This window comes from Lactuca sativa, chromosome 1 (genome assembly GCF_002870075.4).
Source record: "Lactuca sativa cultivar Salinas chromosome 1, Lsat_Salinas_v11, whole genome shotgun sequence".
Taxonomy (NCBI): domain Eukaryota; kingdom Viridiplantae; phylum Streptophyta; class Magnoliopsida; order Asterales; family Asteraceae; genus Lactuca; species Lactuca sativa.
In genome coordinates this window covers 190,755,857-190,783,127 of record NC_056623.2, presented here as the reverse complement: position 1 = coordinate 190,783,127, position 27,271 = coordinate 190,755,857, and the positions used below count along the sequence as shown (strand labels likewise).

Below are 27,271 nucleotides of genomic sequence, written 5' to 3'. Positions count from 1 at the left end.
TTCTTTTTAAACTACGAATTGACTGTATTAAGCGGTGAGTTTCCTGTTTAAACAGTAAATTGACTAGATTAAGCTGTGAATTATGTGTATAAAATTATGAAGTTACTTGTATTATGTGACATCCCCATTTTCACGGCCAGAAAAGACCGATTTTTGTTTATGCTTTGTTTGAAAGTCAGAGTAACAGTTTTAAATAAAAGTGTTGCGGAATTTGTCCCAAAACAATATATGATAAAGATTTATCAAAAGCATTTCCAAGGAAATGTATTTCATTAAAAGACTTGGGATGTCATGTTCGATACATATCAAAAGCATAAACAGTACAATATAAGCCTTACTACATTATTTCGTATCTACAAGCCTATATCCGTAATCCCTCATCCAAAACATCACATTTATGCTCATGCGCCACTACCTGTAATACAAGAAACTGAGTGAGTCAGGCTGGGGAGCCTGGTGAGCACATAGGGTTTTCAACCCATAATAAATAAGTTTATTAATTTCATCAATCAACAATAACCCGATTACCCGTTCCCGTTATCCTCACTTTACGTCCCTAAACACCTATCATAAGGGACCTAGCCTAAGGATCATCATCGGGATGGACACTGCTGCTAAGGGGATTCCTTATCAATAAATGTCCTTAAGGCAACTATGTGGGGGATGGAGTACACCGGTGAACACATCGTTCACAAACACCTACAGGTTGCGAGCCTGCTGGTGTTCCACTGGACTGTCTAGAAGAGTCTGTGGTCGTCATCCATACTCCGCTAGATGACAAAATCAACAACATCAACATCGAGACCTCTCATCATTTTATCACACATCACCTATTACATCTACCCATGTTTTACCACAACATTTTCGTAGATATAAAATACATATACAGTTTAAATCATTGAAAACATGTATAACAATGTTTATCCAGCATAGATAGCAAGTATTCAGATAATATGCACACATAGCACGTAATTTATATAAAATCCTTCATATCTATGTGTAAGCTGAAAGTAACTATGCACTCACTTGAAAGGTGGTGACTCAGCACTCGGACAACGCTTCGATACTCTCAAAACCATTTTCCTTCGACAAAACCTAGTATCAATACCACTAAGGTTTAGTCTAACATCAACCGTGACTAATTAATAGTCTAGCTATTATTATTATTATTATATAAGCATTAAATAACACTCAATATAACTCATAATAATAGCCCAAATAATTATTGGGAAAATGACAAATATGCCCTACGAACTTTCTAGGGTTTACCCATTGAGTCCCTAAAGTTTTTTCGGGCATTATGGGTCCCTAAGCTAGGATATGACCTGCTCTTTTAGTCCATGTCAACATATAATAGTCAGTTCAGTGACCTTTTAGACCAAAAAAACTCACATTGTGCCCTTATAAAGCCAAAATAATAAGTTCGATGACCTTTTAGACCAAAAGAACTCAATGCGTACCCTCCCAAAAAATAGATCGTTGCTGTTCTTTACGTCTTCACCCTCGATCGTCACACATACTCACCGAAGATCACAACCCCCTTCCCCTTCTAATCGATTCTCGATCAGAACCTGCTTCCACTATTTTCTTTGATTCTATTTCAGCTCTTCAAGGAATTGACCCCTCCTTCCTTTTTCTCTATTCAAAATCACACAAGCTACCTCTCCTTCTCCCTCCGAGTTGCAAGTTTGATGGATGCGATGTTGAGAAGGATGTGTGGGTTTGATGAGGTTCACAGAGAAAATGAGTTTTAATCTCCTTTTTCTTCGAATTGAGTGTGAATCAGCTTTAGAAGAAATGGAGAGTTTTTTTTTCGGTACGAATTGATCCCCCGAGCTTATTTTTTTTTGGCTTTATATAAGTACAATTTGAGTTTTTTTTGTCTAAAAGGTCATTGAACCGGCTATTACAGGTTGATAGAGACTAAAAGAGCAGGTCATATCCTAGTTTAGGGACCTATAATGCCCGGAAAAAACTTTAGGGACTCAACGGATAAACCTTAGAAAGTTCGTAGGACATATTTATCAATTTCCCCTTAAATTAAAGACCTAATAACATTACTATAATTATTTGAAAGCTATATTAAAAATTGCGTAAGTGTAGCTCACTTACATCGGATTTTAAAGAAAACCGGAACTTTATTTGGAGCAACGTTTCGAAACCGAAAGACACTTTTTCTCGGGACTCCAGGAGCCTCGGGGCTTCCCTCGGGAGCTAAGGGGGTTTACCAAGGGTTTTGGGAGGCTTAGGGCACTTAGAGAGAGAAAGATTGTAGAGAGAGAAGTGAAAAATGGGTGAAGAATGAGGCTGCCCTCGGCCCCCTTTTATAGCTGCGAGGCCTCGGACATACGCTGGGCGTAGTCCTCGGCTACGCGGGGCGTAGTCATCGGATAAAGTTGCCAGAGAGCCACCAACTGTCTTACTCTCGGAGCAGATAAGAGCGAGGGTACGCGGGGCGTACCGGCTTCGGATGCTGGGCGTAATGCGAGGACAGGTGTCAAGATCCGAAGCGAGAACCGTGGGGAGCAAGGTACGACTAGGATCGCACCACGTCATCAATCTCGCACCGGTTTCGCATTTTCGAGTCCCAACTTCAAAAATTCGTATCTTCCACATACGAGCTCCGTTTTGACGTTGTTTATATCCACGCGAAGGCGGGAACGTACTCTACAACGTTCGTTTAGACTCCGTCGGCTAATTTTGACTTTATTTTAAATTTTATATTATTAACAGGCCGGGACAGGATTGGTCTGTTAAATTATCATAACCTCTTCATCCGAAGTCCGTTTTCACCCATCTTTTTCTCGTTACGCTACTCTTAATGAGATATTCGATTCTCGTTTAGGTTGTGTCGGCTAAAAATCACTCGATCTAATATTCGAATTTCAGGCTGTACATTGCTAAGCCGAAACTTCAAAAAATCATAACTTCTTCATACGAAGTCAGATTTGGGCGTTCTTTTTATGGACAGTCTCGGTTTAACGCATTCTATGACTTTCGTTTAGATCACTAAGGCTAAATCTTGCTCTATCGTAAATTCACTATTTACGCTTCCCAGTATCGTGCCTGTTCTGTCGTGAAACTTTGACGGGTCATAACTTCTTCGTTATAACTCGTATTTTGGTATTTCTATATTTATACCTATTTTTAGGCAATATTTAAGTACATTTTTGTATATAAGTTGGTAATTTGTTTAGAATAATGGTACTTATGAGTTTAAATGTTATTTGCAGCAAAAAAGAAGACATTTTGAAGAAAAGGGACTAAAAACGTTAAAGGAAGAAACTTTGGGAGTTAAAAGATTAAAGGCGTCTTCACGTCGTGAGAACTGGACGATTCACGACGTGAGAATAAGTTCTAGAAGATATATACGCGGGTGAAGGAATCCTTGTCGGGCACGATTATCTTGTATTCACGACGTGAATATCTTATTATTCACGATGTGAATTATTAAAATCAGAAAACTATATATATCCTTAAGCATTACAAATTAAGGAGACTTTTGGCTAGAGAAAGGGATTCTAGAAGGCGATTTTTAGCAGAAGAAAAGTCCTGGAAAGAGGTTTTCAACACCAAAAGAGTGAAGGTCCATAATTTAGTTTACTTATTTGTTACCTAGGAACATGTTTCATTATACTTTGCTTTGTGTTAGTGTGTTAGTTGCTATTTTGAGCAGCTGAATCTAGCTACTCTTGTTTAGCTAGATGAAGCTTCCAGCTTATGAATAGCTTAATTTTATATGGATTTATTTAGTTGGTAAATTGCTTGTGTTTGATTTATAGTTACATAGAATGCTTGTGTTTGTTTCTCTAGTTGCTTAATTTCATGTTTTGTGTAGCTTAGTGACCATTAACTGCATGAACTTGTTTACCTAATGATTTAGTGAACATTAAATTGTTAGAGCTAGGATTGACCAATATTAGTTAGTAACTAAAGTAAATAAACTTAGCTGTGCTAGAGAACGTAGATTATGACTATAATTGCGTTTACATAATAAATCTTACATAACATATTCATATTCATAATTGGTTCTGTGTTTAATTGTGTGTGACCATACATAGTTTACATGAATTAATTAATTATTGGTAAAATTAGACTTAAATTATTAATACAATTAAAACCAACTTGATAATCCATAATTATTAGCTAGCCATAAGGACGAAGTGGATTCGAACTAGATAAGAGTGTTTTTACTTATTGATTGAATTTGAGTTAAGTTCGTCTGATCTTGTAAAATCAGATAAAACCCTTTCTAAACTTGTTAATAATTAGGTTAATTTGATAGCAAGTAGATTAATTAGTAACACCGTTCCCTGTGATCGACACCCGACTTACCCAAGCTATACTGTAATCTGACTAGGTACATTGCCTATAAGTGCAAAGTTAGTTTAAGTTTGTTAGGCTATAAATATTAAAATTACTGGGTACTTCCGTGCACATCAAGTTTTTGGCGCCGTTGTTGGGGAACGGCTGAGTTTATTAGTTTATTTAGTTGCATTAGATTAATCGACCCTTTTTGTGGGATAAAATCTGCAAAAAGTTAATTAGTTATCTATTTTTGTTTATTAGCATATTATTTTAGCAAAAATTTTGATTTTTGTTTCTGTCACAGAATTCACGATGCGACCTTTATAAACTCACGACGTGAGAACTGTAATTTTTTAGCTTTTAGTATTTTCCTATTTTAGTTCAGTTTTACGTTTTTATTTTATCGAGTAACAGGAGTTCATGACCAGAGGCTCTACCACACCTTTGGTGTCACAAATTGAAGATCCAGAGGCTGCACTTCACAAAAAGACTGATAAGAAGACGCCACTGCAAGAATTAAAGTCAGCATTTTCAAGGAAGTCGGGAAAGAAGATAGGAGAGTCAAGTTCATCCTCAAAGAACAAGAGCAAGCGTGAACACTTGGATCAAATACCCGTCCAAACCGAATCCAAATACGATACCGAGCCTGAATTTGAAGAACATACGAGCGAACCCGAGAACGAGCCAAGGAACGAGATGAAAGACATTGAAGAGATGTCCATGGGAGCTTACAAGAAGCGGATCCGAGAAGATGTGGGTCCCGGTTTAGTCCAACCCGCAATACCTGCCACTGCCACATTCGAGATGAAAGGGCACATCTTGACTACACTGAAGGAAATCCCATTCTATGGGAAAGATCATGAGGATGCTTTTAAGCATCTAGATGAAGTCAATGACATTACGGATTACTTCAATGTCCCAAATGTCAACAGAAACACTGTCCTACTTAGGATGCTTCCCATTACTTTCAAGGGAGCTGCTAAAGAGTGGTTAAAATCACTTCCACCAGGTACAATCACCAGTTGGGATCAAATGCATGAGCAATTTCTGGACCAGTTTTGCCCACCATCCAAGATAGCTAAACTGAAGAAGGCAATAGCCAACTTTGAGCAATAGCCGGGGCAGTCATTATATGAAGCATGGGAGCGGTACAAGGGCTTGCTTAGAAATTTCCCTCAACATGATCTAAATGTGCAACAAGAGATGTCGATTTTCTATGATGGGGTCAACGTTATGACAAGACAATTCCTTGACTCTCAAGGAACTTTGACAAAGAAAAATCCAAGGGAGGTCAAGGAGCTGATTGAAGAATTCGCAAAGCACTCTCGCGAATACCACAACCCTAGGCAAGATGGAATCAAAGGCGGTGGAGGGGCCCAAACTGAACAAATAGCAGCCATGATGGTGATGGGTTTTAGCCATATGAACATTCCTATGTGCACATGCAACCCTAATGCTTGGATCTAGATTTCTCTAATAGAACATACATTGAATCCAAGACTTCTAATAGCTAATAGAGTATAATAACAATATGAAATCAGAATTAGAAGATTACCTTGAATCACTTGCTTGATCTTCTTGTCCTTGGAGCTTTAGAGTCACAATTGTCACTCCTCTAATGGCTTACAAACACCAACTAGCAAGAGGATGATTTGAGAGAGAGGAGAGGGAAGAGAAATCGGCCAGGGTTTCTTTCTAAAGCACAAGTTCCGATTTCCTTAACCCTTGGGGTCCTTTTATACTTGCAAGGCTCCTAGGGTTTCACCCTTAAACCCTAATTGGATATGTTGGGAATGAAACCCTAATTGAGATTTGATGAACAAGATGCGGAAAATAAGAACAAACACAATAATGAAGATTATGTCGAATGATCACTCGATTTATTGAAATATGAGGAAAAAATTACACTTAAAGTATAGACTAAAGAATCTAACACTACATAAGAAACCTCACATGGCGGCTACATTTTGCCTCACACTCTTAACCCTAATTATGAATAATACATGACTATTTATAGGGAAAAGACAAGTCTTGGGATTTTAACCTAGAATTCATCAAAGGGGCCCATTGCCATCATCCATGGAGTGCTTTGAAACCCTACAATCTCCCCCTCAAAATATGGAATGGATGACAATGCTTTAACTTCCAAAACAAGCATCTAGCAAATAAAAAGATCTGCAACGAGGAATATATGAAGCAATCCACGAATCTTGATTCTTCAAAAGTCTTCAAACACGTGCTCTAGGATATATAAATCAAGCACTGAAGTAATGTCTTTAAACTTCATTTTCGAATGTAATCCCAAAGAATCTTCATGAAAACCAAACCCGCCATAAAAACCCATTTCAGAATAAAGAGACCGAATCACTTCTTGTCTTTGAAGAGTTCCCCCTCCAAGTCACAACGATCTTCAAATAAGGTAATGATATAAGCCATCAAAAAATATCATGTAACAACCCAAACTTTAAGATTCGTAACGCCACTTGATCCAGAAAATACAAGAAGTCGGAGATATAACAAGTCCTTAGCAGAGCTCGATGAAAAACTTCCGCTGTAAAGGATACTTCTCTGTAAAAACTTTAGTAGAGATCGATGAAGAACTTCTGTTGAAAAAGCTACCTTCATAATTCTCCCACAAGCTTTATCAAAAATCTTCAACTTTGAAAAGTCACAAATCTAATTTCGAATGGTGCTGTATGTGTCTTCTTCCTCTTCGGTTGTGGGGACTATGCAACCTTTGTTTGTTTCCTCTTTTTGGGAGAAGGACCCTTTGGAGCTTTGGTCGCTTGCTTCCCTTTGTCAACCTTTTTGCCCCTGTTTACCGGTTTGTTTGCATCGTGGATAGACCTGAGCATATCTGGTGTCAGTTCCCTAGGACCAGTTGGCCTGAACTCCTTGATCGTCCGAATCAACCTGCTGTCAGAGGGCACGTCGCCATACATTGTCTCCGGGATGGAGCCAATGAAAGAAAATTTAGATGCATCTGAGACGATGATCTTCTTGGTATGAAACGTACCAACAGAAGACATCGATGCACCGGCAGCAGTGGGGATGTCGAACTTGTCCATCGCCCATTTTGTAATCAAAATCCAGAACCGGGCCAACGACACCTCAGAGTGTCGTGATGATGAAGAAAGGCTCTGGATGAGCTATTGCCATAGGACCAACCCATAGTCCAGGTTAATCCCGTTGTAGACCGCGTACATGATCGATAGGAAGAGGCGACTGGCACCGTCGGATCCTGAACTCCGTTCTGACAAGCCCTTGAATAGGACTGTAAACAAGCCGTTCCACTGTGGCGGCAGGCATGACTTTTTGAACTTAGCGACGGAGGTGAGGACCTCCGTGTACCCCATGTTGTAAAACATGCTAAACAAATGCCCAACCGGAATCGTCTCCGGATTTATTCTCGATGGGTCAACATCCAACCCAAGCATGATGCAGAATCGTTGGCGAGAAACTGATGTCTTGTGGTCTGTAATTTCGAAGAACACCCGTTCGACTGCCTTGTCGTAATAAGCAGTCGCATAAACCTGCGATAGGGCCACAATTGGCACAAATTCGATCCTTGAGAGAGCGGGAGCTAGTTGGGAGTACTTCAAGCACTCAATAATCGGCGACATGTAGGAGTCGTACGCCAGTGGGTTAAGGTCAATAACCAGACATTGTTGTGGACGGATGGGGAGGATTTGTGAAGTAGCATGGACGGAAGAGGATTCAACCATTGTTGAAGGTATGAAGAAGAAGATGAATAGTGAAGCTTTGGGAGTTTTTGCTCTCTAGAAAATCCGGAAGCAGTAAAAAGGTAAATGGTGTTGTAGACCGCCTTTTATAGTGAGGGATTGGAGAGAGAATAATCGTTTCATATCTTCTATGCGATGATCACGTAGGAGAGATAGTGTCAGATTCCTAGGATCACGCTACCCAACAAGCGCCGTTTCAGAAGAAAAACGGTTCAAATCCGCACGCGCCTTTTAATGCCAGAAGGATGTCGCTTGGATTTCGCACACGCGTCCTTAATGTCAGTAAAAGTAAGGGCGTTTCAAATTCACACGCGCCCCCTTTTTACCGTCGTTTGAATTTTAATCCTTTTAACTCCCGCCGAGTCAGCAACCTTTTCGTCTTATCTTTTTAAATGGCAGCTTTTGAATTAAATACCCACGTGGATTGTTTTTGACCATAGCTTCATAATTAACCACCAAGTAATAATACAACCTGTAAAAGTTAGTAACGGAATTTTGGAAAATCAATGATTTTCGTGCGAAGAGTGTAAAAGAAAAAGAAATAAAGCAACTCTTTTAAGGATATTCTGTGATGTCAATAATGACACGAAACTGATGATCCCGGGCACGAATCTCTTCCTTCAAGGTCAAGAGAGACCTTAAAGTGTTAGCGTGGATTCCCGTTGAATTACGATCAAACATTTATTAATAAATGTTGAAAGGCTTCTTTTAATTAGGCTAAATAAGGGTGGCTTTCGCTCTGATTCAGCAATTCTATTCTTGAAATAAGAAAGAAAGTGAACAAAGGACTTGTGAGACCGGTGTAGTCTGTTGAACAAGTAGGTAGGAATTTATTTTAAATTGGCTTGGAAAAATATAAAATCTCAGATAAAAAAAAAATAAAACCTGGATCCCAAGGGAAGAAATGTTATGGTGTTTAACAATTTCATAGGAATCACACAAAAGAAAATTTGAGATTTCATTAGGGTACATTCGTCAATCCTTTGGTGAAAACTTGAGCAAATTAATTGTTCACCGTCAATTCATTAGGTGTTGAATTTTGGGTTTCACTTAGCTCGTAGTGACACGAAACTAAGATCATAAACACAGATGTTGTGTAAGCATAAACCTCAGTGGTAAGTATGAGAGTCTCAAGGGTTACGTTGATGAAACGAATGTGATGGAGAAGTGTAATAGAGATGGTGTAAGAAAACATAGTACCTCTGCTGCGAAAATAAGGATCAAGCAGGAAACTCTTAACTCATGTGAGATGAGAGTGAGGTAGCTCACGATTAGAATAAATGTATTAGCCTTATTGGGAAGACAAGGTTTGTGTATACCAGGTCATGAAGGCTATTATTCAAAACTTATGAGGCTTGGGACACATACAACACCATACAACCGAAACACCACCAGTAACCGAAACCCCTCCCGTAACCGAACCACCACAAACCGAAAACCATACAACCGAACCTACCCACACTCAACCACCACCCAAAACTACCCCACCCAATACTCAACCTCAACATACCCCAACCACAACACCCCCAGCTTCACCACCCCCTCCATCTCCAGAAAATGCCTCTGATGGAGACGACACTTACCTTGGCGGGGAACACATGAACTTTGATTCGGTCTACTATAGTCCGTTTCAGGTTCAGAGTGACGAGGAGGATGATGCTCCAGTGACAAAGAAGCATCTTAAAGAGCTTAACGAGAAGGTTGATCTACTTCTCGCCTCCTCTTCCAACCAGCAGTCCTCTCTCTCTGAAGCCGCACTTCAGAAAATTGTTGATGCTTTCTCTAGGGCTCAACATGATTCGTGGCTTCCGCAACTGTTGCGATTGATGCCTCAACCAGAGCCTGTGAGGCAGCGACCGAAAAAGTCGATAAACTATTCTCCGACGCTTCTCTCCTGTTGAAGTCCTTACAGGAAAGCGCCGACGCCACTAAGACAACTTTGGAACCGATTGTTCAGCAATTGGTCAAGTTCGTCTCAACGGAGTTGACTTCGTTCGCTTCCCTTCGCCAAAACATAAGCGACGACAACTCGGCCCTTCGTGCCTCCATCGATGCGCGCCTCGCTAAGTTACAGGAGGATCTCGCAGTCGAGAATTCATTGATGGACGTTCCGGCGAGCAAAACCACCGCCCTCAAGATCAAGAGCACGCAACTTTCAAACTCACAACAACAACTTGAAGCTCTTCGATCCGAAAGGGAGGTCATCAAGACATGTGTTTCGGATGTACACGCTGTCTTATCCAACATCCTGGAAGCACATGATCCGATCCTAAACTATTCGGTGAGGAGAACCCTTGCTGAAAAACTTGCTCCTGCCTTGGCCCTTCTCAGCAAAATAGAAGGCTTACCGAGTTTCGTGTCCATTCCGAAACAAGGGGGAGAAGATAAGCAGACCGGATCGAAACCACCTCCTTCCTCTAAAGCTACTCACACAACCGAACCACCTCAGACTGGTCAAGCTTCGGGTTCGGGTGTGAAGAACAAAGGGAAAAACATAGCTGAGGAAGATGAAGATGAAGATGAAGACAGGGAGACCATTGCGGACATGTTGAAACGAAAGAACAGTCGCAATGTGGATGAAGATGTAAATCGTGTGGCGCGAGAGGCTGAAGAAGCTGAACGCAAGCAAAAGGAAGCCCACGATCTCCTCGAGAGCAGGAAGACTCTATTCCCTGTATGGACTCAGGAGAGAATGTTTAAAGAGGCCATAGACACTCCCAACATATTATGGCTCGAGCCGGTTGTCTTGTTCGACTGCAATAATACTGTCGACTCGCAGTTCGACATGCCGCTGACTCGAAAGGCGTTTATCTTCCACGCCTTCTCAAACATCTTTGAAGTCCCTCATCCGAACGCTGAGCTTGACAGGGAGCTCATCGACTTCTATCTGGCGGCTGCTCGTCCTCAGTACCTAACTTGGAGCGCCCAGAAGATTGTGAACGTTTGGGTACTGAAGCCTTACACCGAAGGTCGTTTTATAAACATTCGGTTCAAGGTGATTCGGGGATCTGCAAGAACTGCTCATCTTATCTCCCTGGCAGATCTACCGAATTTAAATCCTCATGATTGGATTGTCCTATATAATATCCTTTTGACTAATGAAGCCGAATATGGTCCCATTATAGACCATATCAAAAGGATGTTAGCCTGCTACATCATGGAGGTTGCCCTTATGGATCAGGAGGTCGCCACAGTCTTCAAGAAGAAACCAAAGATAGCTCCTGTGGGATCGGCCAGTGATCTCAACCAAATGCAAATGGGCAAGATCGACCCGAGACGTAACTCGGTTATGTTCACTAGAGCAGAAGGACATAAATGTCTCTTTGCTTTAACTGACAAACACCTTTACACCACTGCTCGTCTGGAGCATGTGTTATCAATTATCAAACGGTGTAAAGAGAATTCGGCTGATGACATCAAGTACTTCAACGACATGATCCAATGGTACATCCGGTTTAGACAGACCATACTCTCTATCACCAAATGTCTGTTTAGCACCGTGAAGAAGAAGGTACCTGCTTCAGCTGCTGGCCCAAGTAACAAGTTAAGGTCTCGCTCCAAGTGACGCAAAGGGGGAGATTGTTGGGCTGAAGATTATTTTGAAGTGTTGCGTCGTTGGGCTCGATAGTTTATTTATTTTGTATTCCGGTTTGGGCCTGTCCGACCGAGAGCCTTTTATGTTTTATATATAAGAATATGCTTGCATGCATATTAGGTTAACGATTTGATACGATAATTCTAGAGCTTAACGATAGTATTCAAGATTTCTTTAATCGTTCTTGTGACCTACCAATCCTCTACAGTTGATGTTCTTAATCGAGCTCTTCTGAGGATTTTGTTTTAATCATTCGACTCGTTTGATTCACACTTGTCTCGTTCTTATTTTCGTGTTCTTACAGTTTTATATTTATTCGCCTGTTTGAGATCTAATCGATCTTCATAGATTTAAAGGTTTTAAATCTCATCAGGATAACTTAGGCCCTAAACAATCCAATACCCTAATTGATAAGCCCTTAGATGAATTCTAAGCTTATCCTAAGCCCTAGAAATCGTCCACCATTATCCAAAAGGGATTTATAGCCCAAAGTCCAACTATCATACAATTGACAGTTTATACCCCTTTATTTAATTAATCTCTTTAAGTCACCAAATTAATTCCTAATTAATTTATGACTTATATTAATCAAATAATATTATTATCCCTTATATTATTCTCATAATATATTAATAATATTTCTTCTCTCATAATAAATCATCCTGTCAAGTTGCTATGGTGAAGGCAACCCAAAAGGACCATGCACAACCGAGTCAAAAACTTGCCTAATATAGTTGTAGACTTAGACACTATTCCAACAGTCTCCCACTTGGATAAGTCTAGTAACTATATACAAGTATATTCCGATTAGCAATCGTAGCTCTCAAAGATGCTGTCAAACTCTGATCTAATAAATCTTGTCCTTCAGATAAGGGATCGTACAGTCCTCTGTTTAGATATCATGCTGACAATTCTATGGAACCAATTTGTCTAGCATTTGGTTTCTCGATCTCCGATTTATTCGACATAAAACTTATTCGAACACATCAATTCAGTTCTGACCGGGCCTGGCACATAAGTCAAATCAAATCATCGAGCGGCCGAGATATCGCTTTTACCCTCTTGGGATAAAAGTAACAGATAAACTTCGACTTATATGCATTTACTTATTCATTAATCAACTATACACAACAATGCGTTTTATAACATCAAGTTACTGATGCGGTTTCGCATTATCAATGTACAACCAATTAACAAATAACAAACCATATATCTTGGTTTTAATACCATATGATATTATCGTCTTGCGATCACCCCTTTTTATCATATTCCATAAGGTGATTCCAGCAAGCGCGGGTTTGTTCCAATGCTCAAAACTAGTTCATAAGCACTCATGAACGTTGCAGCAAACTTTTGCTATGTCTAATACCATTTAGACAATCTACACACCAATTCATGACAATCTTCATTCATACCTACTTCCAACATATGAACGATTGTGGACAATTTGAACAATTCGATTATTCTTAATAAAGTCAATTATTCTGGAAGTCAAAACATGCAAAATGAAACAATAGTTAAACAATTAACATAAGATAGTAACATTACTCATAAATAATACTCTTTTATTTAATCATCAAATGTTAATTACATTTATCTATTACACGTTTCTTCTACTATCTAATCTATACTAATATCATCCTTCAGCCCAATACTCCTAGCATGCTGCAAGTGCTTAACCCTACTCAGTCCCTTCGTAAGCGGATCTGCTAGGTTATCTTCTGATGATATCCTCTTCACTACGAGTTGTCCTTCTTCTATACGATGTCTAATAAAGTGATATTTTCTGTCGATATGTTGAGATCTACCATGATCCCTCGGTTCCTTAGTCAAGGTAACCACTCCTTCATTATCATAGAAAATCTCCATGGGCTCCTTTATGGCAGGTACAACTCCAAGATCATCGATGAAGTTCTTTAACCATATTGCCTCCTTCGACGCTTCGCTTGCTGCAATGTACTCTGATTTGCACGTTGAATCAGCTACGGTTTCCTGCTTGGAACTTTTCCAAGTCACTGCTCCTCCATTCAGGGTAAAGATCCAGCCTGATTGCGAACGGTAGTTGTCCCTATCGGTCTGAAAGCTGGCGTCACTATACCCTCGCACCTTCAAGTCATCACTCCCTCCGAGGAATAAGAACCGTTCCTTCGTCCTCCGAAGGTACTTAAGGATATTCTTGACCGCAATCCAATGGGCTCTGCCAGGGTTCCCTTAGTATCTGCTAACCATGCTCAAAGCAAAGGCTACATCAGGGCGAGTACAAGTCATAGCATACATGATTGAGCCAACTGCGGAAGCGTATGGTAGTCGGCTCATTTATGCTATTTCAACTTCGGTACTCGGACTTTGAGTCATACTCAATTTGGCATTACTTTGTCTCGGTAATTCTCCCTTCTTCGAGTTTTCCATACTAAAATGTTTTAGTACCTTATCTAAGTAAGTGTTCTGACTAAGTCCTATTAGTCTCTTACTTCGCTCTCTCACTATCCTTATTCCCAAAATATAGGAAGCCTCTCCGAGGTCCTTCATAGCGAAGCACTTCCCGAGCCAGGACTTAACTTCCTGCAGAGTTGGGACGTCATTTCCTATGAGTAGTATGTCGTCGACATACAGAATGAGGAAGCTTACTATACTCCCACTGGCTTTGACATATACACACGACTCATCTTTGCTTTGTACAAATCCAAACTCTTTGACTTTCTCATCGAAGCAAAGATTCCATCTGCGAGACGCTTGCTTAAGTCCATAAATGGATTTCTCAAGCTTACACACTCTATTTGGATGCTTTGGATCGACAAAACCCTCTGGCTGAGCCATGTAAACATCCTTAGCCAACTTCCCATTAAGGAAAGCGGTTTTGACATCCATTTGCCAAATCTCATAATCATGAAATGCGGCAATAGCTAGCATCACTCTAATAGACTTTATCTTCGCAACTGGTGAGAAGGTCTCATCATAGTCAACTTCGGGAGTTTGAGTAAAGCCCTTCGCAACCAATCGCGCTTTATATGTGTGTACGTTTCCATCCACGTCGGTCTTCTTCTTGAAGATCCATTTGCACCCAACGGTCTTACGTCCGGGCACATTATCAACCAAATTCCAAACTTGGTTGTCATACATGGACTGGATCTCACTGTCCATCGCCTCTTTCCATTTTACAGACTCCGGGCCTGCCATGGCTTCCTTATAGCTATTAGGTTCATCTAGATTTATTAGTGTACCATCACTAATATATGTGTCCCCTTCGGTAGTAATATGAAAACCATAAAACTGGGGTTGAACTCTAACTCTTTCGGAACGTCTAAGAGGTAAGGACTCGTCAATCGGTTCAACTGGAGTTTCCTCCTCGGGTTGAGTGCCAGCGGTAGAGGTTCCTTCATCTATCGACTCTTGAATCTCTTCAAGCTCGATTTGCCTCCCATTGTCTCCTTGGCTTATGAGTTCTCGCTCTCGGAAAACTCCTCTCCTCGCAACAAAGACAACATTGTCCTTCGGTCTATAGAAGAGATATCCAAAGGATTTCTGCGGGTAACCGATGAAAATACATCGCTCACTACGAGGTTCGAGCTTGTCGTAAGTATCTCGTCTTACGAAAGCCTCGCAACCCCAAACCTTGATATGTGCCAACAAGGGAGCTTTCCCTGTCCACATCTCGTGAGGTGTTTTGGCAACCTTCTTAGTAGGGACTCGGTTAAGGATATGGGCGGCAGTCTCTAAGGCATACCCCCAAAAGAGATAGGTAGTGAAGCATGACTCATCATAGAGCGACCCATGTCTAACAAGGTTCGATTACGCCTTTCTGCCACACCATTCAACTACGGCGTCCTAGGTCAATTGTGAAACTATTCCATACTCCTTGAGATAGTCATGGAATTCAAGACTTAGGTACTCTCCTCCTCGATCGGATCGAAGCATCTTGATTTTCCTGCCCAATTGATTCTCCACTTCATTGTTGAACTCTTTGAACTTTTCAAACGTTTCTGACTTTTGCTTGATTAAGTAGATATACCCATATCTACTATAGTCATCGGCAAAAGTCACATAGAAGCGGTTCCCATCCTTCGTGGTTGATCTAAACGGTCCACATATATCGGTATGTATTAGGTCCAATAGACCCTCACCCCTCTCACATGTACTTGTGAAGGGTGACTTAGTCATCTTTCCAAGCAAACAAGACTCGCATGTGTCATCTTCCCTAAGGTTGAATGGCTCCAACACTCCATCCTTTTGGAGTTGGGCTATGCACTTCTTGTTGACATTTCCAAGACGACAATGCCACAAGGATGCTCTATCCATACTATTGGAAGAATCCATGCATAAAACATCATTTCCTAAGTTATCTACAATCATAACAGTTTCATAAATTCCATTACACGGTATTGCTTCAAAATATAAGACACTATTTAGATAAGCAAGAATAGAACCATTGTCATTATTGAAAGAAAATCTAAAACCTTGTCTAAACAAACCATGAAATGAAATGATGTTTCTTGCCATTTCTGGTGAATAGCAAGAGTTGTTCAAATCTAAACATAAACCATTCCTAAGCACTAAAGAATACACTCCAATCTTGGTCACAGGCGGCGATCTTCTGTTCCCCATGATTAGATTTATTCTTCCATGCTCCACATCCCGATTTCTTCTTAGCCCCTGCAATTCATAACAAATGTGGTAACCACAACCGGTGTCAAGGACCCAAGAAATAGCATGAGATGAATCATTAGATTTAATTGTGTATATACCTGCGAAAGACGGCTTGATCTTTCCTTCCCTTATGGCTTGCAGGTAGTCTAGGCATCTTCTCTTCTAATGCCCTATTTTATGGCAATGATGGCACTCTGCCTCCTTAGGGTTAGGGTTAGGCTTAGCGGGATCAACTTTGGTCCCACTAGAGGAGGAACCATCTCGGGACTTTCCCTTGCGGTGACTCTTAGACGGAGCCTTCCTCTTCTTGCCTTTTCCTTGCCTAATGGCCAAAGCAAGAGCAGCGGGTGGATTGGGAGTGGGTGCAAAAGACTTGTCCTTGAGGTTGCTTTCAGCAACCCTAAGGAGACCTTGGAGCTTGCTTAGGGTGACCTCTTCCTTGTTCATGTAGTAGGTCATCCTAAATTGATTGTAACACAGAGGCAAAGAGTGAAGCACCATGTCGATCGCCAAGTCTTCCCCAAAGTCAGCATTCAACTTGCGAAGACGATCGACATACCTTTGCATCTTTTGGAGGTGCATGGTAAGAGATTCTCCATGACCCATTTTGGCGGAAATCAAGTTAGTGAAAATCTCGTAACGCTCTTGCCTCGCGTTTTGGTGGTATCTCTCCAACAAGTCTTGGTGCATTTCATACGGATACATGTCCTCATAGGACTTTTGGAATTCGGCATTCATGGTGGCTATCATGATGCAATGTACCTTCGTTGCATCATGTTCATGAGTTTCAAAAGCAGTCATTTCAGCCGGAGTAGCGATTTCTGGGTTGATCTTCTCGAGCTTCTCATCGAGGACATACACCTTGTCCTGATAGCGAGCAATTGTGCGAATGTATCTTATCCATTCGCTAAAGTTCGTCCCATCGAAAGTCACCTTTTGACAAAGGCTCATCAATGTGAATGAACTAGCAGCAGCGTTGTTTGCGTTCGACATCTACAAATAGAAAGGACAAAGATATATTAGAATATGAATCCCTAATTATCACCCAATAAGAAAAATTAGGGCTAGGATCCAACAACAATATTTACATATTAGAAAAGGGATGCCGTAATCTAACATGCAAACAATTTGAAGGTAAGTGAATGACGATTCACTAATTCTCCACCACAAAAACATAACTTTAAGTTCTAAATGTATTGAGAATTCCTAGGTTTGGATGAGATTCATTGAAACTTTTCAATGACATGTTTAAATCTCGATATGCCCCTCTCGTTTGTGACTGGGATACCGAGGATCACAAAGTGGGTGTGAATTACCATGCAAATTTACATGGTGCCTTCATTGTAACAATCACCTATTCGATGTGCCGGTAAACCACACACGCTCCATCGAACTATGATAAAAAATGAATCACCCTCTGCCACCTTTGCTTAGAACCAATTAGTGTGCTGGTAAACCACACACGCTCCACTAATTTCTTAGCAAGGGTGCAAAGTGTAATTTCATGGGATTGCATCAATTCACTTTTCCTAAAGTAACTAAGATTGGGAAATTTTGAAAAAACATGTAGTTACTTTGTATTTCATATTATTCTTTTAATAAAGAGATGAGGTTGCCCTATCCTACCCGTTCGGCTAACGACCCTCCACCGATCAAGCAAGTGGTGGGTGTGAGTGTACACCCATTGTAAGGTCGAACCTTATAATATGATGATGTTTGAGACTGATCACTCAGCATCAGCATATCACTTAGTGTCAACATCAACATCAGCATCAGCGTCAGTATAATAATTGTTCAGTGTGTAGTTTAATATTCAGCATTTTGTAACAGATTTAGTACTTATCTAGTTTCCATAGTTATCGTCTATTAGTTAGCTGGTATATCCCTGATTTGTAGGGATTGCCTAGATTAATTCTATATAGTCTTTTGTACAAGTTTGTGAAAGACACATCTTTCACAAACCCTAATAGCCGCTTTGTGCATTCGATAATCTCTTTGTGAGATTATTATTCTTAGCAAAAGTTTATCTTCGTGAATCTTCGTTGTTCTTGTTGATAGTCATTGTTTGATAAATTGTTTGATCTTAGGTCCTTTCAATTGGTATCAGAGCAGTGTTCTCTTATCAAACAAATGGCTTCATCATCCTCTTCTTTAAACTCATCAAATCATTCTTCTGCTAAAATTGCTCCATTTGATGAAACCAATTTTGCTATGTGGAAAATTAAAGCTCTCTATGCATTAGAATCTGTAGATGAAGACATGTTGGACATCATCGACAATGGTCCATATGTTCCGATGTATAAGCCCTTGAAAAACAATGCTCCTGATGGTGTCATGAAGAAAACACCTAGAGAAAACTGGACAGCAGATGACAAAAGAAAGAATGGTCTAGATGTTCGTGCTCGGGCTGCAATCAGCTATGCTTTGCCATACAATATCTTTGGGCTGGTTCAGAACTGCATCTCAGCAAAAGAAATGATGGACACGCTGACTGTATCTTTTGAAGGCACCGAGGAAGTCAAGGCTACTCAGATAAATGATCTAAACAGAAGGTATGAACATTTCTTTGCAAAGAAAGGTGAAACCCTGACTCAAACCTTCAACAGGTTTAATACTCTTGTTAATGATCTGCGGAGACTAGATCAGTTGAAGCATCGAACTGTTCTAGTGCAGAAGTTTTTAGATTCTCTGGGTGCAGGTTAGGAGAATCATGTCGATGTGCTGAAAAATAGTGAGAAGATCAGCACAATGGACTTACAAAGTCTTTATGGAAACCTTCGATACTATAAGGAATCCAAGCTCCAGAGAAAGGAGCTGATGAAGGATGCTCAGCGTGAGTCATCAGTGGCATTATTTTCAAACAAAAAGCAATTGTCAGAGTCAGACACTGGAAACCATTCTGACACTGATTCCTCTAAAAGTGAGACGGATGATATGGAAAAGGTAGTTGCTAGTGCTGCTTTTATTGTGAAGACTTTTGAGAAATCAGGCCGTAATTTCTCAAAGTTTTAGAAGAGGATAGATGGGAAATCCTCGAAAAGGTTAGATGCTAACAAGAAACATGTTACCAAAAAGAAAGGAAAAGCTGAGTGCTTTAACTGTGGTAGCAGTGATCACTTTGCAAAAGAATGCAAGCAAAGAAGAACCCAAAGCTCGGAGGAATACTGGAAGCAGAAGTACAACAAGTTGGTTGAAAAGCTAAAAGAAGAGAACTTGGAACACAAAGTTCTTGTCGCTGAAGAAGAAAAATGGAAGACTGATGAGGAGTCATCGGATGATGAAGTTAAATGTCTGATGGATAAGATAGAAGATGCTGATGAATGTGAAGTCAGCAACAGTTCGTTTGATGCTGATATGTCTGATGCAGTTGAAAACTCCAGGAAGCACAACACTGATTCCCCTTCAATGTATCAGGTTCAAAATTTTGTTTCCTATTCAATGAATGAAAAAATCAAAATGTTTGAGTATTTGGGTGTTCTTAATTCTAAGAAGAATCAAATCATAAGAGATATGTAGAATCAAATTAATCTTCTTAAAATTGAACTATCCTTGAAAGATAACATTATTGACACTACTCAGGAAAATCTAAGAGTTACTAGTTTATCAAATTCTTCGCTGTCTACTGAAATTGATAAAGTTAAAGACCTCTTGAACAAAGAACAAACTGTGCTACAACTTTGGGCTAAATCTCACAAAAATGCAAATTATGTCATTTCTGCTCAAATACCTCATTCATGTGAGAAAATTCTTGGGGGAAATTTTCCTGAAGCTGAAAAAGTTTTTAAATCTCAAGAAAAAGAATCTGAATTTTGTTCCATGAATGAATTGAATGATAGTTTCAAAAACAAATTTATCAGCAACACTTTTGTTAATCAAAGTCTCATTGTTGAATACTGTGTTACTGATTTTAATGGTGTTACTGAGTGTGATATTGAAATTACTGGAATTGATCCTACTTCTTATCCTGCACATCTTGAGAGACCAAATCCTCTCACTGAAAATATTATCGCATTTCCTATTTCAAATGGAATATTTCATGCTGTTCATGAACAACTTAAGTATTATCCTGATTGCAGTGTTTCAGTGCATAAGTCTAAATCTGATACTGATGTCAGCTATTCATCCATCACTAATCATAGCTCTTCTGACACTGAATTCAGTTGTAATTCAATGTCAAACAAAAGGACTCAAAGTTCACTTGGTGGATCTTACAAATCCAAATGTGTTGAATCTAAAAATCTGCTCACCAAGAAAAACTTTGGTACTAGAGTTTGTTACAGATGTGGTGACACCTCTCACACGATCAGTGAATGCAAGTTTGATAAAACATCTTTAAGAGTTGACAACATCAAAGATAGAAATGAAAGATGGACTCTTAAATCAAATTCTTTGAACTGTCTTCCTAAAGAATGATATAATATATTGTCAAATAACTTTGTGAATGACCCATTTTACAATGGGTCAGTGTGTTCTAACTAGTTTCTCAGCACTGCAGGGTCAAGAGCATCTTTAGTACTTAGACAGTGGTTGCTCAAGACATATGACAGGATCCAAGTCTCTCCTGGAAGACTATATTAAGAAAACTGGTCCTGCAGTAACATACGGAGACAATGGAAAGGGGTTTACTAAAGGATATGGGAACATCAAGTGCAATAATGTGGTGTTTCAGAATGTTTCATATGTAAAGGGTCTCAAACACAATCTTATCTCAATCAGCCAATTGTGTGATGCTGATTATGAAGTTCATTTTACAAAGAAGGAAGGAAGAGTCATCAACATTGACAAGAACATTGCACTATCAGCAAGTAGAAAAGATGGCATATATGTTCTTGACATGTTCTCAAGTGACAAGGCACCGATGCAATGTTTCTTTTCCAAGTCTCAAACCAATCTCAGCTGGATTTGGCACAAAAGGTTCTCTCATTTGAACTTCAATAATCTATCTAAAATATCCAATCAAGATCTAGTTAGAGGTCTTCCAAAATTCAGCTTTGTCAAAGACAAGATGTGCTCAGCATGTGAACAAGGAAAGAAAACCAAGTCATCATTCAAACCCAAGTCATGCTCTAGCATATCTGTTCCTCTTCATTTACTACACATGGACTTGTTTGGATCTATTCCTGTTCGTTCCCAAGGAGGAAACAAGTATACGTTGGTGGTTGTGGATGAGTTTACCCGATTTACATGGGTAGTCTTCTTGAAGAAGAAAAGTCAAGCTGCACAGGAAATTATCTCACTAATTCGTCAAAACGAGACGCTAACTGGTCTCAATGTTAAGCAGCTTAGGAGTGATCATGGCACTGAGTTCCGGAATTCGACTCTTGAAGACTTTTGTAATTTTCAAGGTATTGGGCAGAATTTTTCAGCTCCTCGCATGCCTCAGCAAAATGGAGTTGCTGAACGAAGAAATCGAACACTAATTGAGGCAGGAAGGACTTTAATGATTCGTGCTGGCCTTCCTATGTCGTTTTGGGCTGAAGCTGTTAATACAGCTTGTTTTACTCAGAATCGCTCTCTAATTCACAGGATTCACAAGAAGACACCATATGAGATGCTGAAAGGTCGAAAGCCGGTCGTATCATTCTTTCACGTGTTTGGATGCATTTGTTATATTCTTAATCAGCGCGACCCTAGATCAAAATTTGAGCCCAAGGCTGACAAAGGTATTTTTGTTGGATATTCATCCATTTCAAAGGATTTTCATGTCTTTCATGTAAACATGCAATGCATTGAGGAATCCATTCATGTAAAGTTTGATGAAGAATCATACACGGATGAAAAAAATAGCTCACTCCTCTTCCATTTTTCAAGAGCCTCTCTCCTGTCCATCTGATGAAGTCTCTCATACTGATCCTATCGTTCCCGATCCAAATCCTGTCAATCAAGGCACTGCGATCAGCACGACAACTATTTTGTCTGATGCTGATGAAACCCTTGAATCTGAAGACTCCCTTGTAACTGATGTTCCTTTCATTGATAACTCTTCAGCTTCAAACTCTTCAGCCCCAGTACATCGAGATCACCCTTTTGATCAAATTATTGGGAACCTTCATGATGGTGTCCAAACCAGATCTCTTGTATCCAATAATTTCTGCATGTATGTGAACTTTGTTTCAATGATCTTACCTGACAAGATACACTCAACACTTCAACACGCTGACTGGATTAAAGCCATGCAAGACGAGCTGAACGAGTTCAAAAGGCATAAGGTTTGGACTCTTGTTCCCAGACCATCAGGAAAGACCATCACAGGAAGACGTTGGGTCTACCGAAACAAGATTGATAAAGATGGTGTTATTACTCGCAACAAAGCAAGACTTGTTGCTCAGGGGTTCACTCAAATTGAATCTACTGATTACGAGGAGACTTTTGCTCCAGTTGCCCGCATTGAAGCAATCAGAATATTCCTTGCATATGCTTCATATATGAACTTCATTGTCTACCAGATGGATGTCAAAACAACATTTCTTCATGGTGTGTTAGAAGAAGAAGTATTTCTCAAACAGCCCCCAGGATTTGAAGACAAAGAGCACCCTGGCTATGTGTACAGACTAGATAAAGCTGTATATGGACTGAAGCAAGCTCCCAGGGCCTGGTATGAGACGTTGACATCATATCTCCTTGAAAATGGCTATAGAAGAGGAGCTGTTGATAATACACTCTTCATAAAAAACAAAGGCTCAGACATGATTCTTGTTCAAATCTATGTCGATGATATCATCTTTGGCTCTCAAAATGAGAAGCTGAGCAAGGAATTCGCTGAGATCATGTCTCAAAGGTTCGAGATGAGCATGATGGGGAAGATGACCTTTTTCTTAGGTCTTGAGGTCCAGCAACAAAAATCAGGTATCTCAATTTGTCAAAGTAAATATATTGTTGACAGGCTTGTTAAGTACTCTCTCAGCGACTGCAAACCGGCCTCTACTCCGGTGTCCAAGACTGATAGCAAATACTTAATATTTATGTGTTAGAAGAAAGTGACCACACACTCACACATATAAACAACTATATATATACACATAGCACGTATTTTATAAAATACTTCATATCTATGTGTAAGACGAAAGTGACTATACACTCACACCAAACATATACTTAATACATTCAAACAATACTTGTATTATAATCGTGTTTATGAAAGGTAGTATACACTCACTTGATCAAAAGATGATCGGACAACACTACGACTTGTAGAAGTAGTATTCTTCGGTGAAACCGGGATCACTTGACACACCGGGTTTCTCGCGGGCAGAGCTTCGGCTCGGAAACTCTTTTCTTCTTGGGATCTTCAGTGCTTCGGGACTTGCTTTGGGTCTCGGGGTTGATACCGGGGCTTCGGGGGGTTAAAATAGGGCTTAGAGGGTGTATCGGGAGTGGGAGAGAAGGGATGGAGCAACCATAGTCGGCTGGCCCTTCAAATCTATTTATAGGGCAAATTTGGCCCTTGCCACGTCGTGGGATCCTTTTGCCACGTCGTGGGCTTGATCGTCACTGCATGCGTCATCCCAAGTTGCATCTGGGGGACTCCCGGAGCTTTCAGGAGACTTGCCACGTCGTGGTCTCTGACAGTTTTGGGGTTTCGCGCCCCGAACTTCAGAAATTCATCATAACTTTCGCATACGAACTCCGTTTTGGACGTTCTTTATATCGCCGCGAAGGTGAGATTATGCTCAACAACTCTCGTTTAGACCCCATTGGCTAATTTTGAATTTATTTTTAATATATTATAAGTATATTACTTATATATTATCTTTAGTAGGCCGGGACAGGAAAACTCCGTTCGAAATTCATAACTCCTTCATCTGAACTCCGATTTCGTCCGTCTTTCCGTCGTTGCACTACTATCGATGAGATCTTCAATTCTCATTTAGATCACTAAGGATAGATATCTATCTACCTTAAATTCACTATTTACGTCGCGCTGGGTCGCGCTAGGACGTGCCGGTTCTGTCGCGAAACTTCGACAGGTCATAACTTCTTCGTTATAACTCGGATTTTGGCGTTCTTTATATGTACGGAAACCTTGTAACATATACTACAACTTGGTTAAGATTAATCCTTCTAGATAATCTTCCATCAAAAAGTCATTTTTGATGCTTATCGTCTCTAAATTGACTAGCCCTGATCTACGGGCGTTACATTATCAGAATCTCTCTGGAGAGTTTCATATACTGATTGCTATGGAGTTACTGAATTGAAGACAGGAGCTTCTAGATAGTCCCTATTGGCCAGTGAAAGTAGAAGCTGAAGCTGAGTATGAAGAATTTTTGTCCAGAGGTGTTCTAGTCTAGCTGGTTTTGAACATCATCATATTGGGGGAGATTGTAAGGTCGAACATTATAATATGATGATGTTTGAGACTGATCACTCAGTGTCAGCATATGACTTAGTGTCAACATCAACATCAGCATCAGCGTCAGCGTAATAATTGTTCAGTGTGTAGTTTAATATTCAGCATTTTGTAACAGATTTAGTACTTATCTAGTTTCCATATTTATCATCTATTAGTTAGCTGGTATATCCCTGATTTGTAGGGATTGCCTAGATTAATTCTATATAGTCTTTTGTACAAGTTTGTGGAAGACACATCTTTCACAAACCCTAATAGCCGCTTTGTGCATTCGATAATCTCTTTGTGAGATTATTATTCTTAGCAAAAGTTTATCTTCGTGAATCTTTGTTGTTCTTTTTGATAGTCATTGTTTGATAAATTGTTTGATCTTAGGTCCTTTCACCCATTAAGCGCCATTTTATAGGCAGCAACCTTATACCCACCTTATAGACCGGCTTCGTGAATGAGGCCTACTAACGGTAAGACTAGCATTTTAATTATACATATATATATATATATATATATATATATATATATATATATATATATATATATATATATATATATATTAATCTTGTAATATTATATTAGTATAGGGTTGAATTTTAAACTTGTAAAATTCTAGGGTTTGAAATTTAAATTGTCTAAATTAAACTTTTAATCACAAAACATAAATTTCAAAACTTGAGGCCAAGTTTTAAACTTTTCAAAACATAGAGGATCAAATAACAAATAATCTAAATTAACAATTAATCACATAATTATCCATATTTGATTTATTTAATGATTTCTTGCAAAACAATTTACCAATATAATTAAAATAATTAATTAATTATCACATAAGGAAATAAATATTTTATTAATTAATAAATATCTTCAATTAGATCAAGAATATACTCATATATATCATAAAATCGGATTTATATTGATCTAATATGGTTAAGGCAAGTATCACAAAGATAAACAGCAAGAAATCCCGAAGATTGCTCTTTCTGACGCTCGAACTCGCCGAGTACCCAGATGGACTCGCTGAGTTGAGCCTACTCGCCGAGTACCACCATGGGACTCGTCGACTTCATCAGGAAGAGGACAAAAAAAACAATTTTTTAAGCAACAAACAAGCAATCAATGCATCAATTCAATAGAAACCAATCTAGGCTCTGATACCACTGATGGGTTTTAGCCATCTGAACATTCCTATGTGCACATGCAACCCTAATGCTTGGATCTAGGTTTCTCTAATTGAACATACATTGAATCCAAGACTTGTAATAGCTAATAGAGTATAATAACAATATGAAATCAGAATTAGAAGATTATCTTGAATCACTTGCTTGATCTTCTTGTCCTTGGAGCTTTAGAGTCACAATCGTCACTCCTCTAATGGCTTACAAACACCAACTAGCAAGAGGATGATTTGAGAGAGAGGAGAGGGAAGAGAAACTGGCCAGGGTTTCTTTCTAAAGCACAAGTGCCGATTTCCTTAACCCTTGGGGTCCTTTTATGCTTGCAAGGCTCCTATGGTTTCACCCTTAAACCCTAATTGGATAACTTAGGCCCTAAGCAGTCCAATACCCTAATTGATAAGCCCTTGGACGAATTCTAAGCTTATCCTAAGCCCTAGAAATCATCCACCATTATCCAAAAGGGATTTATAGCCCAAAGTCCAACTATCATATAATTGACAGTTTATACCCCTTTATTTAATTAATCTCTTTAAGTCACCAAATTAATTCCTAATTAATTTATGACTTATATTAATCAAATAATATTATGAATCCTTATATTATTCTCATAATATATTAATAATATTTCTTCTCTCATAATAAATCATCTTGTCAAGTTGCTATGGTGAAGGCAACCCAAAAGGACCATGCACAACCGGGTCAAAAACTTGTCTGATATAGTTGTAGCCTTAGACACTATTCCAACTGATGGCTATGCTAAATAATATGGACTGGAGATTGACACAAATGGACCACTCAATTCATGCCATAAGAGTGGGTTGCGAGAGGTGTAGTGGTCCACACTTGACCAAGGACTGCAATTTAGATTAGTTTGGGAACAGAAAGGCTCAAGTGTGCTACTCGAGTGGGGATAAGTATGATGAAGACTGGAGGAAACCAAAGAAGGAGTGGCTGCCATATGAAGAATTTAAGAAGCAAAAAGAAGAAAAGTATAGGCAAACAAGCCGAGGCTTCTACCAAAAGGAGCAGCCATCAGCTGAGAAGGAACCCGATCTAGAGACCATGTTGATGAAGTTTATGGAAGCTTCGAAAAAGAGACACGAGGCTACTGATTCTACTATTAATGAACAAAGAACTTTGGTAAAGAATCATCATGCATTGATGGTAGAACAACAAGCTTTAATAAAAAACCAACAAGCCTCCATCAATAACCTTGAAGTACAACTTGGTCAACTAGCCACTCTAGTTCATGAGAAGTTGTCCCCGAGAAATCCCGAAACGAAGGCCCACTCTCATTTAATGGCCATAGATACTGAAGAAGAGGCCATCTCTGAGTTCTTAGAAGCCTTAGAAGTTGAACAACAGCAGCCCGATCCAAAAATAAAGAATCTCAAACTCGAAAATCAAGAAGTTGCTGAATTGTAGAAGTCACGATGTGAGCCATATTAGTTCACGACGTGGG

The 27,271-nt window shown here is 39.6% G+C and overlaps 1 non-coding gene across 1 annotated transcript; it reads right to left on the bottom strand.

Annotated features, from left to right (window-relative positions):
- Nucleotides 1–5,388: 5,388 nt before the first annotated feature.
- Nucleotides 5,389–5,495, bottom strand: LOC111877951 (small nucleolar RNA R71). The gene has a single exon (XR_002845594.2). It is a non-coding gene; the product is annotated as a small nucleolar RNA R71 (small nucleolar RNA).
- Between the last annotated feature and the right edge of the window lie 21,776 nt (nucleotides 5,496–27,271).